This window comes from Coregonus lavaretus (assembly GCF_964263955.1).
Source record: "Coregonus lavaretus genome assembly, chromosome: 22".
In the NCBI taxonomy this organism is placed as follows: domain Eukaryota; kingdom Metazoa; phylum Chordata; class Actinopteri; order Salmoniformes; family Salmonidae; genus Coregonus; species Coregonus lavaretus.
In genome coordinates, this window is record NC_140009.1 from 23,997,202 (window position 1) to 24,011,966 (window position 14,765).

Here is a 14,765-nt window from a genome sequence, read left to right on the forward strand (position 1 = left end):
CACTTTCCCGCCGGTTCATTCAATCATGCCGGGTAGGCTACTCTGGTTATTTCACTCCATGTATCAACCACTGTTTGAGGAGCATGCAGCCTCTCGCTGTGCAACAGGTGATATTCCGCCCAAACTCTGTATGCCATGGGCTCTCCAACCCTGTTCCTGCAGCTACCCAGTGTTTAATTTGGGAAACCAAGTGAAATCTGTTTGGGAACATCAATAGTAACATGTTTTCACAATGAAACATATTTCATTAAACTGTTGACAGCCCCTCTATCTGCGCCTGGAGAAAGCAATGAAGGAGCGAGAGGAGGAGATGGAAACGCACAGTGGTGAGATATTCTGTAGCTAAAGGTAATGTGTCAGCCAAGATTGCACCGGGGGAGATGGCTGCCGTTTTATGCCCCTCTAACCAATTGTACTAATATGTGTGTTTTTTCGCGTAATTTGTAATTTATTCTGTACATAATGTTTCTGCCACCGTCTCTTATGAACAAAAAGAGCTTCTGGATATCAGGACAGCGATTACTCACCTTGTATCGGACAAAGATTTTTTCTTCAATGAGTCGGACGCCAAGGATATTCTATAGACACCCGACAAGGCCCAAATCCTCGTCATTCTCATGAGAAAGAGACAGAGATCTCGTGGACGTAGGTCGGGGTGCCTTGTAAGGATCCGATGGCGCGCGATTAATCTGCCTCTGCCATCAATCCTATTAGCCAACGTACAATAATTTGAAAACAAAATGGATGACCTAAGATCAAGGATATCCTACCAATGGGACATTAAAAACTGTAATATCTTATGTTTCACTGAGTCGTGGCTGAACAACGACATGGATAACATACAGCTGGCAGGATATACGTTACATCAGCAGGACAGAATGGCTGACTCCGGTAAGACAAGGGATGGCGGTCTGTGTATATTTGTAAACAACAGCTGGTACATACAATCTAATACTAAGGAAGTCTCGAGGTTTTGCTCGCCTGAGGTAGAGTATCTCATGATAAGCTGTAGACCACACTATTTACCAATTTCCTATTTTTCGTAGCTGTCTATTTACCACCACAAACCTATGCTGGCACTAAGATTGCACTCAATGAGCTGTTTAAGGCCATAAGCAAACAGGAAAACACTCATCCAGAGGCAGCGCTCCTAGTGTCCTGGGACTTAAATGCAGGGAAACTTAAATCCGTTCTACCTAATTTCTACCAGCATGTTAAATGTGCAACCAGAGGAAAAAATAACTCTAGACCACCTTTACTCCACACACAGAGATGCGTACAAAGTTCTCCCTCGCCCTCCATTTGGCAAATCTGACCATAATTCTATCCTCCTGATTCCTGCTTATAAGCAAAAACTAAAGTAGGAAGCACCAGTGACTCGGTTAATAAGGAAGTGGTCAGATGACGCAGATGCTAAGCTACAGGACTGTTTTGCTAGCACAGACTGGAATATGTTCCGGGATTCTTCCAATGGAATTGAGGAGTACACCACATCAGTCACTGGCTTCATCAATGTGCATCGATGACGTCATCCCCACAGTGACCGTACGTACATACCCGAACCAGAAGCCATTGATTACAGGCAACATCCGCACTGAGCTAAAGGGTAAAGCTGCCGCTTTCAAGGAGTGGGACTCTAAACGGGACGCTTATAAGAAATCCCGCTATGCCAACCGACGAACCATCAAACAGGCAAAGAGTCAATACAGGTGTAATGAATATGCAGGGAGAAAAAGGTGTAGATTCACACGCAGAGCGCAGCAGGTGTTTATTTCGCCTTCGCAGAAGGCAGGAATCGTGGTTACAGGCAGGCAATGGTCATACACAGGTAGGCAAACAGGCAGGTGAAACAAAACTAGGACTGAAGTCTAAAACTGGTTCTCACAAACAAGCTAGAAAAAGGCTTAGTAGAGTCAAAACGAACAATACCTCACAAGGCACAAACAGAATGAACTGAACTAAATATAGAGCTGATGAGACCAGGTGAGTAACTAACATAGGTAAAATCAATGAACAAAAATGAAAGACAGGGCTACGTTCAAGAACACAAAGAAACAGGGCTATGTTCAAGAACATGGAGCTTGCAATGCCAGGGTTGTGGGTTTGTTTCCCACGGGGGGCCAGTATGAAAATGTATGCACTCACTAACTGTAAGTCGCTCTGGATAAGAGCGTCTGCAAAAAAAAAAAAAAAGAAAAAAAAAAAAAGAACACAAGGTGAACTAAGAAAATAAATACAGAACCTTACAACAGGACTAAGATTGAATCATACTACACCGGCTCCGACGCTTGTCGGATGTGGCAGGGCTTGCAAACTATTACAGACTACAAAGGGAAGCACAGCCACGAGCTGCCCAGTGACACGAGCCTACCACACGAGCTAAATCACTTCTATGCTCGCTTCGAGGCAAGCAACACTGAAGCATGCATGAGAACTTCAGCTGTTCCGGATGACTATGTGATCACGCTCTCTGTAGCCTATGTGAGTAAGACTTTTAAGCAGGTCAACATTCACAAGGCCACAGGGCCAGACGGATTACCAGGACATGTACTCTGAGCATGCGCTGACCAACTGGCAAGTGTCTTCACTGACAATTTCAACATGTCCCTGACTGAATCTGTAATACCAACATGTTTCAAGCAGACCACCATAGTCCCTGTGCCCAAGAACACTAAGATAACCTGCCTAAATGACTACCGACCCGTAGCACTCACGTCTGTAGCCATTAAGTGCTTTGAAAGGCTGGTCATGGCTCACATCAACACCATTATCCCAGAAACCCTAGACCCATTCCAATTTGCATACCGCCCCAACAGATCCACAGATGATGCAATCTCTATTGCACTCCACACTGCCCTTTCCCACCTGGACAACAGGAACACCTACAGTGGGGAGAACAAGTATTTGATACACTGCCGATTTTGCAGGTTTTCCTACTTACAAAGCATGTAGAGGTCTGTCATTTTTATCATAGGTACACTTCAACTGTGAAAGACGGAATCTAAAACAAAAATCCAGGAAATCACATTGTATGATTTTTAAGTAATTAATTTGCATTTTATTGCATGACATAAGTATTTGATACATCAGAAAAGCAGAACTTAATATTTGGTACAGAAACCTTTGTTTGCAATTACAGAGATCCTACGTTTCCTGTAGGTCTTGACCAGGTTTGCACACACTGCAGCAGGGATTTTGGCCCACTCCTCCATACAGACCTTCTCCAGATCCTTCAGGTTTCGGGGCTGTCGCTGAGCAATACGGACTTTCAGCTCCTTCCAAAGATTTTCTATTGGGTTCAGGTCTGGAGATTGGCTAGGCCACTCCAGGACCTTGAGATGCTTCTTACGGAGCCACTCCTTAGTTGCCCTGGCTGTGTGTTTCGGGTCGTTGTCATGCTGGAAGACCCAGCCACAACCCATCTTCAATGCTCTTACTGAGGGAAGGAGGTTGTTGGCCAAGATCTCGCGATACATGGCCCCATCCATCCTCCCCTCAATACGGTGCAGTCGTCCTGTCCCCTTTGCAGAAAAGCATCCCCTAAGATTGATGTTTCCACCTCCATGTTTCACGGTTGGGATGGTGTTCTTGGGGTTGTACTCATCCTTCTTCTTCCTCCAAACACGGCGAGTGGAGTTTAGACCAAAAAGCTCTATTTTTGTCTCATCAGACCACATGACCTTCTCCCATTCCTCCTCTGGATCATCCAGATGGTCATTGGCAAACTTCAGACGGGCCTGGACATGCGCTGGCTTGAGCAGGGGGCCCTTGCGTGCGCTGCAGGATTTTAATCCATGACGGCGTAGTGTGTTACTAATGGTTTTCTTTGAGACTGTGGTCCCAGCTCTCTTCAGGTCATTGACCAGGTCCTGCCGTGTAGTTCTGGGCTGATCCCTCACCTTCCTCATGATCATTGATGCCCCACGAGGTGAGATCTTGCATGGAGCCCCAGACCGAGGATGATTGACCGTCATCTTGAACTTCTTCCATTTTCTAATAATTGCACCAACAGTTGTTGCCTTCTCACCAAGCTGCTTGCCTATTGTCCTGTAGCCCATCCCAGCCTTGTGCAGGTCTACAATTTTATCCCTGATGTCCTTACACAGCTCTCTGGTCTTGGCCATTGTGGAGAGGTTGGAGTCTGTTTGATTGAGTGTGTAGACAGGTGTCTTTTATACAGGTAACGAGTTCAAACAGGTGCAGTTGATACAGGTAATGAGTGGAGAACAGGAGGGCTTCTTAAAGAAAAACTAACAGGTCTGTGAGAGCCGGAATTCTTACTGGTTGGTAGGTGATCAAATACTTTTGTCATGCAATAAAATGCAAATTAATTACTTAAAAATCATACAATGTGATTTTCTGGATTTTTGTTTTAAATTCCGTTTCTCACAGTTGAAGTGTACCTATGATAGAAATTACAGACCTCTACATGCTTTGTAAGTAGGAAAACCTGCAAAATCGGCAGTGTATCAAATACTTGTTCTCCCCACTGTACGTGAGAATAATATTCATTGACTACAGCTCAGCGTTCAACACCATAGTGCCCTCAAAGCTCATCACTAAGCTAAGGACCCTGGGACTAAACACCTCCCTCTGCAACTGGATCCTGGACTTCCTGACGGGCCGCCCCCAGGTGGTAAGGGTAGGTAACAACACATCTACCACGCTGATCCTCAACACCGGGGCCCCTCAGGGGTGCGTGCTCAGCCCCCTCCTGTACTCCCTGTTCACCCATGACCGCATGGCCAGGCACGACTCCAACACCATCATTAAGTTTGGCGACGACACAACAGTGGTAGGCCTGATCACCGACAACGATGAGACAGCCTATAGGGAGGAGGTCAGAGACCTGGCCGTGTGGTGCCAGGATAACAACCTCTCCCTCAACGTGATCAAGACAAAGGATATGATTGTGGAGTACAGGAAAAAAAAGAGGACTGAGCACGCCCCCATTCTCATCGACAGGCTGAGAGCTTCAAGTTCCTTGGTGTCCACATCACCAACAAACTATCATGGTCCAAACACACCAAGACAGTCGTGAAGAGGGCATGACAAAGCCTATTCCCCCTCAGGAGACTGAAAACATTAGGCATGGGTCCTCAGATCCTCAAAAAGTTCTACAGCTGCACCATCGAGAGCATCCTGACTGGTTGCATCACCGCCCGGTTTGGTAACTGCTCGGCCTCCGACCGCAAGGCAATACAGAGGGTAGTGCTTACGACCCAGTACATCACTGGAGCCAAGCTTCCTGCCATCCAGGACCTCTATACCAGGCGGTGTCAGAGGAAGGCCCTAAAAATAGTCAAAGATTCCAGCCACCCTAGTCATAGACTGTTCACTCTGCTACCGCACGGCAAGCGGTACCAGAGCGCCAAGTCTAGGTCCAAAAGGCTTAACACTTTTACCCCCAAGCCATAAGACTCCTGAACAGATAATCATGGCTACCCGGACTATTTGCATTATTAAATTTTTTTACTTAACACTTTTTTTCTTAAAACTGCATTGTTGGTTAAGGGCTTGTAAGTAAGCATTTCACTGTAAGGTCTACACCTGTTGTATTCGGTGTATGTGGCAAATAAAATTTGAATTTATTTGATTTAATTATGAAAATATAAATAATGCCCTATTACTCAGACAGCACTAGGCTATTCAAAAACAAAAACAAAAACAAATTCACTATAATTGTAGGCTAACTCTGTAAGCCGCCCTTCACAATCTATGAACCAACAGCACCGCCTAGGCCTATAAATTCTGTCCCAGACTCATGAATAGAAAGTTTGGAGCATAGCATAAGGTAATTAGTCCATCCAGTATGCATAACAATACAGACCACACTCAAATACAATTACTAGAATTTGTTTAATTTTGGAGTATAGACTAGACCAATTATGTACCAAAGACATCTTAAAATCAGTTATTTTGAATGTTTTTCTGCCATACACAATATGCGGTAGGCTATGTAATGTATAACGGCACAATTATTATTTTAATTCAGTTTGCAAATGGCGTTTTGAATTAATCATCACCTTAGAAAGAAATGTCCATTTCGTTTTGTTAAACTTTGGCTACTAAGCGACTGAAGAGAAAAATAATCCACTTGTTAAACTACATAACAGGGGATGTAGCTCAGTTGGTAGAGCATGGCGTTTGCAACGCCAGGGTTGTGGGTTCGATAAAATAATGTATGCGCTAACTGTAAGTCGCTCTGGATAAGAGCGTCTGCTAAATGACTAAAAAATGTAAATGTAAAATAACATGCTGGCAAAATGTTCTAATAAATGAGCCAACTAGACAAGATGATCATGAGCAGCACTCACCTCAACTTAGCTAACATTTCCCCAGCCTAATTGTAGCCCAACCAATATCCAAACAGGGATTCAGTGAAAACAAAAAAAAGAAGAGTCCCCACGCTTGTCTCAAAGCAGCGCCATGAGCTGTCCCAATCAAAATAGTGCTGAAATTATCTAGTTGACCACACATGGGTAGGCTATTACTTCAAATGTATTACAACGATTGGATGACTTTTGGAGTTTCAGTAAGCAACAATTTGATACATGCCTTCAATTGCATTACACTACTTTTTTCCAATATTTTCGTCATTAAGTGATATTTATTCCCACAGTAATTCTTTATGGATCCATCCAGTTATGGTTAAGAAAACAGTGCATGCTTAGTGGTGGGCTATGCTAAGAGATGGGAGAAGTGACATGCCTCGCAAAGTTTAGAACTGATGCTGCCTAGCAACCATCAAGAGTTTAAGAGCATAGTGCGTGCCAATGCTGCCTCAGTATTACAGCTACGTTCATACTAAGCTGTAGGTAGAACTTTACCGATATTATTACTAGGTCGTTAGGCGGAAATATAAGTTTGGGCTTTGATACCGGCAATACCTTTCAGAGATAAGGAAAAGGCGGAAAAAAGATAGCGGTGTGGTAAAGTTGGAGAAAAAACATCTTAGTATGAAAGGGATATTAGTGAATGGATTCCTGCTTTTTCCTCTCCTTCGCTTTCATTATCTCTTAATTACTCCTTCGCTTCTCTTCTACTTTGTTCCTCGTATTCTCTCCCCTTTCTGTATATGATGAAGCAATTTAGCAGCCACTTATTCAATCAATAAGCTATTTAAAATAATTTTTTCCACTGCAGAAAACCAAGAAGTGTTTTAATCTCTTTTTTCAGAAAGTTGCAAATACGACAATAAACTAATCTAATTTACCAATCTCAATATACAACTCCCTATTCAAAACATTGTAATGCAGGGAATATGCACTGCCTTTAACATAGACATGAAAGTAGAAGTTAATGCACAGATGAACAGTGAGGGAAAAAAGTATTTGATCCCCTGCTGATTTTGTACGTTTGTGCACGGACAAAGAAATTATCTGTCTATAATTTTAATGGTAGGTTTATTTGAACAGTGAGAGACAGAATAACAACAACAAGAAATCCAGAAAAACGCATGTCAAAAATGTTATAAATTGATTTGCATTTTAATGAGGGAAATAAGTATTTGACCCCCCTCTCAATCAGAAAGATTTCTGGCTCCCAGGTGTCTTTTATACAGGTAACGAGCTGAGATTAGGAGCACACTCTTAAAGGGAGTGCTCCTAATCTCAGCTTGTTACCTGTATAAAAGACACCTGTCCACAGAAGCAATCAATCAATCAGATTCCAAACTCTCCACCATGGCCAAGACCAAAGAGCTCTCCAAGGATGTCAGGGACAAGATTGTAGACCTAAACAAGGCTGGAATGGGCTACAAAACCATCGCCAAGCAGCTTGGTGAGAAGGTGACAACAGTTGGTGTGATTATTCGCAAATGGAAGAAACACAAAAGAACTGGCAATCTCCCTCGGCCTGGGGCTCCATGCAAGATCTCACCTCGTGGAGTTGCAATGATCATGAGAACGGTGAGGAATCAGCCCAGAACTACACGGGAGGATCTTGTCAATGATCTCAAGGCAGCTGGGACCATAGTCACCAAGAAAACAATTGGTAAAACACTACGCCGTGAAGGACTGAAATCCTGCAGCGCCCGCAAGGTCCCCCTGCTCAAGAAAGCACATCTACATGCCCGTCTGAAGTTTGCCAATGAACATCTGAATGATTCAGAGGAGAACTGGGTGAAAGTGTTGTGGTCAGATGAGACCAAAATCGAGCTCTTTGGCATCAACTCAACTCGCCGTGTTTGGAGGAGGAGGAATGCTGCCTATGACCCCAAGAACACCATCTCCAAACATGGAGGTGGAAACATTATGCTTTGGGGGTGTTTTTCTGCTAAGGGGACAGGACAACTTCACCGCATCAAAGGGACGATGGACGGGGCCATGTACTGTCAAATCTTGGGTGAGAACCTCCTTCCCTCAGCCATAGCATTGAAAATGGGTTGTGGATGGGTATTCCAACATGACAATGACCCAAAACACACGGCCAAGGCAACAAAGGAGTGGCTCAAGAAGAAGCACATTAAGGTCCTGGAGTGGCCTAGCCAGTCTCCAGACCTTAATCCCATAGAAAATCTGTGGAGGGAGCTGAAGGTTCGAGTTGCCAAACGTCAGCCTCGATAACCTTAATGACTTGGAGAAGATCTGCAAAGAGGAGTGGGACAAAATCAAATCAAATCAAATCAAATCAAATCAAATCAAATTTTATTGGTCACATGCGCCGAATACAACAGGTGCAGACATTACAGTGAAATGCTTACTTACAGCCCTTAACCAACAGTGCATTTATTTTAAACAAAAAAAGTAAGAATAAAACAACAACAAAAAAAGTGTTGAGAAAAAAAGAGCAGAAGTAAAAATAAAGTGACAGTAGGGAGGCTATATATACAATAGAATAAAGTGACAGTAGGGAGGCTATATATACAGGGGGGTACCGTTGCAGAGTCAATGTGCGGGGGCACCGGCTAGTTGAGGTAGTTGAGGTAATATGTACATGTGGGTAGAGTTAAAGTGACTATGCATAAATACTTAACAGAGTAGCAGCAGCGTAAAAAGTATGGGGTGGGGGGGCAGTGCAAATAGTCCGGGTAGCCATGATTAGCTGTTCAGGAGTCTTATGGCTTGGGGGTAGAAGCTGTTGAGAAGTCTTTTGGACCTAGACTTGGCACTCCGGTACCGCTTGCCGTGCGGTAGCAGAGAGAACAGTCTATGACTAGGGTGACTGGAGTCTTTGACAATTTTGAGGGCCTTCCTCTGACACCGCCTGGTATAGAGGTCCTGGATGGCAGGGAGCTTTGCCCCTGTGATGTACTGGGCCGTACGCACTACCCTCTGTAGTGCCTTGCGGTCAGAGGCCAAGCAGTTGCCATACCAGGCGGTGATGCAACCAGTCAGGATGCTCTCGATGGTGCAGCTGTAGAATTTTTTGAGGATCTGAGGACCCATGCCAAATCTTTTTAGTCTCCTGAGGGGGAATAGGCTTTGTCGTGCCCTCTTCACGACTGTCTTGGTGTGTTTGAGATGTGTGTAAACCTGGTGGCCAACTACAAGAAACGTCTGACCTCTGTGATTGCCAACAAGGGTTTTGTCACCAAGTACTAAGTAATGTTTTGCAGAGGGGTCAAATACTTATTTCCCTCATTAAAATGCAAATCAATTTATAACATTTTTGACATGCGTTCTTCTGGATTTTGTTGTTGTTATTCTGTCTCTCACTGTTCAAATAAACCTACCATTAAAATTATAGACAGATCATTTCTTTGTCAGTGGGCAAACGTACAAAATCAGCAGGGGATCAAATACTTTTTTCCCTCACTGTATGTTGTTCACACATCTCCAAGCCACTGGTGTACTCTATGCTGGAGTGTGTGAATAAGGCATTTGGGCCTATAGCAATCACATCAAAGAGCTGAGAGAATTTTGGCTTTGAGAGATCCAGGAATATCAGTCATTTTGTCTGTTTCTCTGTAGCAGACGGAGCCCAGATCTGTGGCAAATCACTGGAAGCAGGAAGTTATGTCAACAGAGACACACAGAGAGAAAGCAAGAGAGGGGGGGGGGGGGGGGGGGGGGCTATAGCATCTTGTAACAGTGCTGTGGCTCAAAGTGTTTACCAGGAAGCATGGCAATCTGTGTCAAAGTGGACTTTCCACAAGGTTCTGTGTTTTCCTCTCTAACTCTTAAAAGTGTAAAAGTGTATATTTTAAAGAGGTGCCACTTTAGCTACACTACTGCACACCAGACCAGCACCAGAGAACCAGATGATATCAATGTAAATCCCCAGATCCCCTTCCTACCTAGCGATGCTCCAGTCTGGTTCAATCCTCAGGACGGTGGGGTCGTCAGTGTAGTTATATTTGACCTCTGGGTTCCTCAGCTCAGCAGAGTCGATGTCCACCATGACTGGTGTACTGCCTGGGTTCAGCCCCACTGGGGTCACACATACTATCTCCCGGGCATTCCTCCTGCAGAGAGAAGGGGAGAAACATGTTTAAAGGATTACAAAGGTTACAAAGAGATATCATTCATGAGTTTCATTAGTATGACAGAAACCAGTGGTCTAGGTTTCAGCACCTGTCTCTAAAGAAATGGTCATGCCTTATGTAAATGTAACATGAATGAGCGCTTCATTGTTAAAAACTGTGTCTTCCAATGCTTGGTGTGTCTAGTCAATTATTACACAGTAACTACAATATCTAATCTGTAGTGCTGTTGAATGATGCTTGAATTTCTGGGTAATTGCCGCAGTCTTTCTAGAAAGAGGAGTGATTCTGGTGTGATTCCCAGGACCTGATTGGAGACGTGCCTGCAATGTCTCCTCTGATTCCCCTCGCCCCGTTTCCATGGGAACCCCCTTCACAACGCACGCTCCACAAACCCTCCCAAGATTGCACATATTTTGACAAGGTGTTTGTGACAAACAACAAAACGAGAATGAGACAGACACAAAGAGGAAGAGAGAGGAGACAGCGCTGCAGAAAAAAGCTAATCTGCTGGATTACCGTTGAAAGGAAAGAAATGGAAATAGAAATAGATGTTGCTATCCAGACTAACAGTGCAAACAAAGCTTGGATAAGGACAGAGACATACTGTAGCACTGTGACATGTATGAACATCAGCAAGATTACATGCACATATACAGTATGACATAGAAAAACAACACACACACACACACACACACACACACACACACACACACACACACACACACTGCATCTTAAACACTTCCAGTCAATGGAGGGGAGGGTGAATCAGCGGGAGATGGGGGCATTTCATTGATAGTCCTGGCTCTGGTCCAGGTAGAGGTGTCTGCGTTAGTCAGAGGCTGGCAGAGCTATCTCCCCTCACACCCCCTGTATCTCCCCTCCCCTCACTCCCCCTGTATCTCTCCTCCCCTACTCCCCATCTATCTACCCTCACTCCCCCTGCATCTCCCCTCACTCCCCCTGTATCTCCCCTCACTCCCTCTGTATCTCTCCGCCCCTCACATCTCTCCTCCCTTCCCTCCCTCTGTATCTCCCCTCCCCTCTCTCACCTTGTATATCTCCTCCCCTCACTCCCCCTGTACTCCCCTCACTCCCCCACCCATCACTCCCCCTGTACCTCCCCTCACTCCCCCTGTATCTCCCCTCACTCCCCCTGTATCTCCCCTCACTCCCCCTGTATCTCTCCTCCCCTCACTCCCCCTGTATCTCTCTGTCCCTCACGCCCCCTGTATATCCCTACCCCTCACTCCCCCTGTATATCCCCTCTCCTCACCCCCCCTGTATCTCCCCTCACTCCCCCTGTATCTCTCTGTCCCTCACGCCCCCTGTATATCCCTACCCCTCACTCCCCCTGTATATCCCCTCTCCTCACCCCCCCTGTATCTCCCCTCCTCCTGTCAGAAACCTGGCACTCACATTCCCTGGCTGGGCTCTACCTACCTCTCAGCTGCAATGCAGAGCAGCCCCGATTGCTGTCTGACTCCCTTACTATTCCTTAGATAGACAGTAAATGTACAACACTGTGCGTGATGGACCCACTGTGGTATTACTTGGTTCTGAGAGCTAAGTAGAGACAGGTGTACAGACAAAGAGACAGACAGTGACAGACACTCACTTTTTGAAGTGGCAGGGGTGGCGTCCGATGTTGACAAACACAGAGCTGCCGGCGTTGAGGTGGTTGCCCTCAATGGTGATCCTGGTGCCCCCAGAGAGAGGACCCTGAGCAGGCAACACTCGTGTGAAGAAGGGTGTCTGGAGATGGAGGTAAACCATAACACATATGTTTATACATTTATATTAGCAAAAACAAAATCATCAATACTCAGTCTAATGTAAGGATCCATCTAGTGTGTCATCTGGATACTACTTACCACAAAGGTGAATGCCCGGGGTGAGAGGGCCCTGTAGTCTGTCAGGCAGTCCCTCACACACACCTCCACGTTGGCCTCCTGCACCCGGTAGCCCGTGGCGTCATTTAGCAAACACACAATTCTGTAGGTGGAAGAGGCGAGAGATAGAGGGATGGAGAGGGGAGTTAGGGATTCACATGAGAGTTCACACGTGTTGAGGTCACCTGTAGCCTACTGTAAGGGTGTTTGATATTTGCGTAGTGACTCCTCCAATTTTAAAGGGAGCATTTGCCATCAACCCGCTCTTTGGAAAGATTGTTTGATCTATCTGAATAGGGTAGAGCAGGGTGGTGAATGTCAAAGGAGAGGAAGGGAAATGCTCAAGAGGGGGAGAGGAAATAATATACACTGAGAGAAAGAGAGCGAAAGGACAGGTGAGGAGAGATGGAGAGAAGAACAATGTCAACAGGAATCAGAGGAGGAGAGGAGATATACACAGAAGAGAGGAGGATGGAGACAGAGCACAGGTGTAGAGGGAGGGGCGATGGTAATATGAAAGTGGTGAGAGCCAGGCAGCTGAGCCTCCTCACCTCTCAGCGCTGATGTACTCCTCCTCAAAGGGGATACAGGGCACCTTGCCTAGGCGCACTCCTGTCTGGATGTCCCTGAACTGTAGGCCCAGGTTCTCCCCTGTGATGGTCAGCATGGTGCCCCCCTGTCTCGGACCCGTCTCCGGAAACAGCTGCAACACAAACAGAGAAAGGGAGGGAGGGAGGGAGAGAGAGAGGGGAAGATCAATGTCAGAACCAATGACTGTATGGTTAGAAGCCACTGAGAGGCAAGGTGAGGCCAACCGCTGTATTGTAAGTGTATGCAGGGCAGACCAAAGGGGACTTTGTGAGAGAGAAGTCTTTGAATGGTCAGCGGGGGATGTGTAACGACTGTAAGGTTCTCTCTCTCTTTCTCTCTTTTTCACCTACACACCAAAGTGTTTTAATGAAGAAAAATCACCTCCGCTTTGAAAAACAGAAAAAACTTACGTGGCGCACGGTGAAAAGCCTCTTCTCCACCTAATTGAAACGTATTACACCGGCTCCCACGTCATCACTCTGTAGCAACGTGCCGCACAGCAGTGCCATAATGTGATTTATTTAGCCAAATTACTCCCTGTAACGAGGACAGGTGTGGCATGACAAAAACAAATATGGTGACTGATGTGAGGCGGCAGCGTCCGGGAGGCGGCCTCTAACAACCATCACAAGGTAATTATGGGTAATCTCACTGGCTGCCTGTTTCACCACATGGTTGGCTGGGCAGAGCATGTCGGGGAAACGGCACCCTGACGTGTCCAAAGGCATGGTGGCGTTTCATTGGCTGGCCATGCCTGGGCTCTGTTGTGGCCACAGGAGCAACCCCAGTGGCCAGGCTCTCACAGGCAGACTAACCTCACTCAGTCCCAAGCACTATGCCTCTACCACATGATGACATGGCATTGGTAGCTAAAAGCCTGTGTGAAGCAGGGTGACGCCGCTGTGGTTGGACTGGGAACCAGGGCCACATGAGGCAGGCTGTAAACTGGGTGGTTAGTGTTCAAGGAGAAGCTGGTGAAGGATGGCAGTTATGTCATCAGGCAATGGTAGGGACTCTGGTTCTGGAACCACTCAACACATAGTTAACATAGTTTAGGGAAAGGGCCAGTAGGGGCCTATGTAGGTATAGCGACAAGTACAGTATGAACCTACCCTGACATTGCCAAATTGTGTGGCACATTATTTGTCAGGGGGAGAGTTGAGTGGTTTTGTTGTGAGGGGAGTGAGGCTGAGGGGCGGCTCTTATACCCATAATAACAACTAAAACAAATGAATGGTGGAGCAGATGTCCTTTGGTTCCTTCTTTTTATCCTATATCCTCGCCCTCTGAGAGCACTGTAAACACACCTTTAGCCTCCTAGGGTCTGAGACACACACATTGTCTGTGACCTTCAGAGGCCTCTGTGTTATATAGCCTTTCTAGATGTTTGCTAATCTTATGAGTTCTCAGTCTGACTCTCCTACCCCTAGGAACCCCTAGGACCTGGCATGAGGAAAAACACAAGCCTCTGAACACTGAACTCTGCCAATGAGAGTTACAACAGTAAAGTAGCGTGTGTTTTAATTGGTTTCAGAGGGGTTATTTCACATGAACCCCCCTCCCCCCCCCCCCCCCCACCCTCCCTCACACACACACACACACACACACACACACACACACACTCCCTGACAGAACAAGAGAGGAGAGAGTGAGAGAAAGAGAAAGAGAGAGAGTGAGAGAGAGAGTGAGAGAGAGAGAGAGATGAGAGAGAGAGAGAGAGAGAGAGAGAGAGAGAGAGAGAGAGAGGAAGAGAGTGAGAGAGAGAGCGAGAGCGAGAGAGAGAGAGAGAGAGAGAGAGAAAGCGAGAGAGAGTGAGAGAAAGACAGTGAGAGAGAAAGCGAGAGAGAGTGAGAGAA

General features: G+C 45.9%; 1 pseudogene across 1 annotated transcript in view; it reads right to left on the reverse strand.

Moving 5' to 3' along the window:
- The window catches only part of LOC311149892 (plexin-A1-like), a 197,961-nt pseudogene that overhangs the window by 39,013 nt on the left and 144,183 nt on the right, over positions 1-14,765 (reverse strand). The window contains exons 10-13 of the transcript in view: positions 12,870-13,021; positions 12,301-12,421; positions 12,045-12,181; positions 10,241-10,408 (exon numbers count right to left, since the gene is read on the reverse strand). The product of the transcript in view is annotated as a plexin-A1-like (transcript). The remainder of the gene's footprint in view (positions 1-10,240; positions 10,409-12,044; positions 12,182-12,300; positions 12,422-12,869; positions 13,022-14,765) is intronic.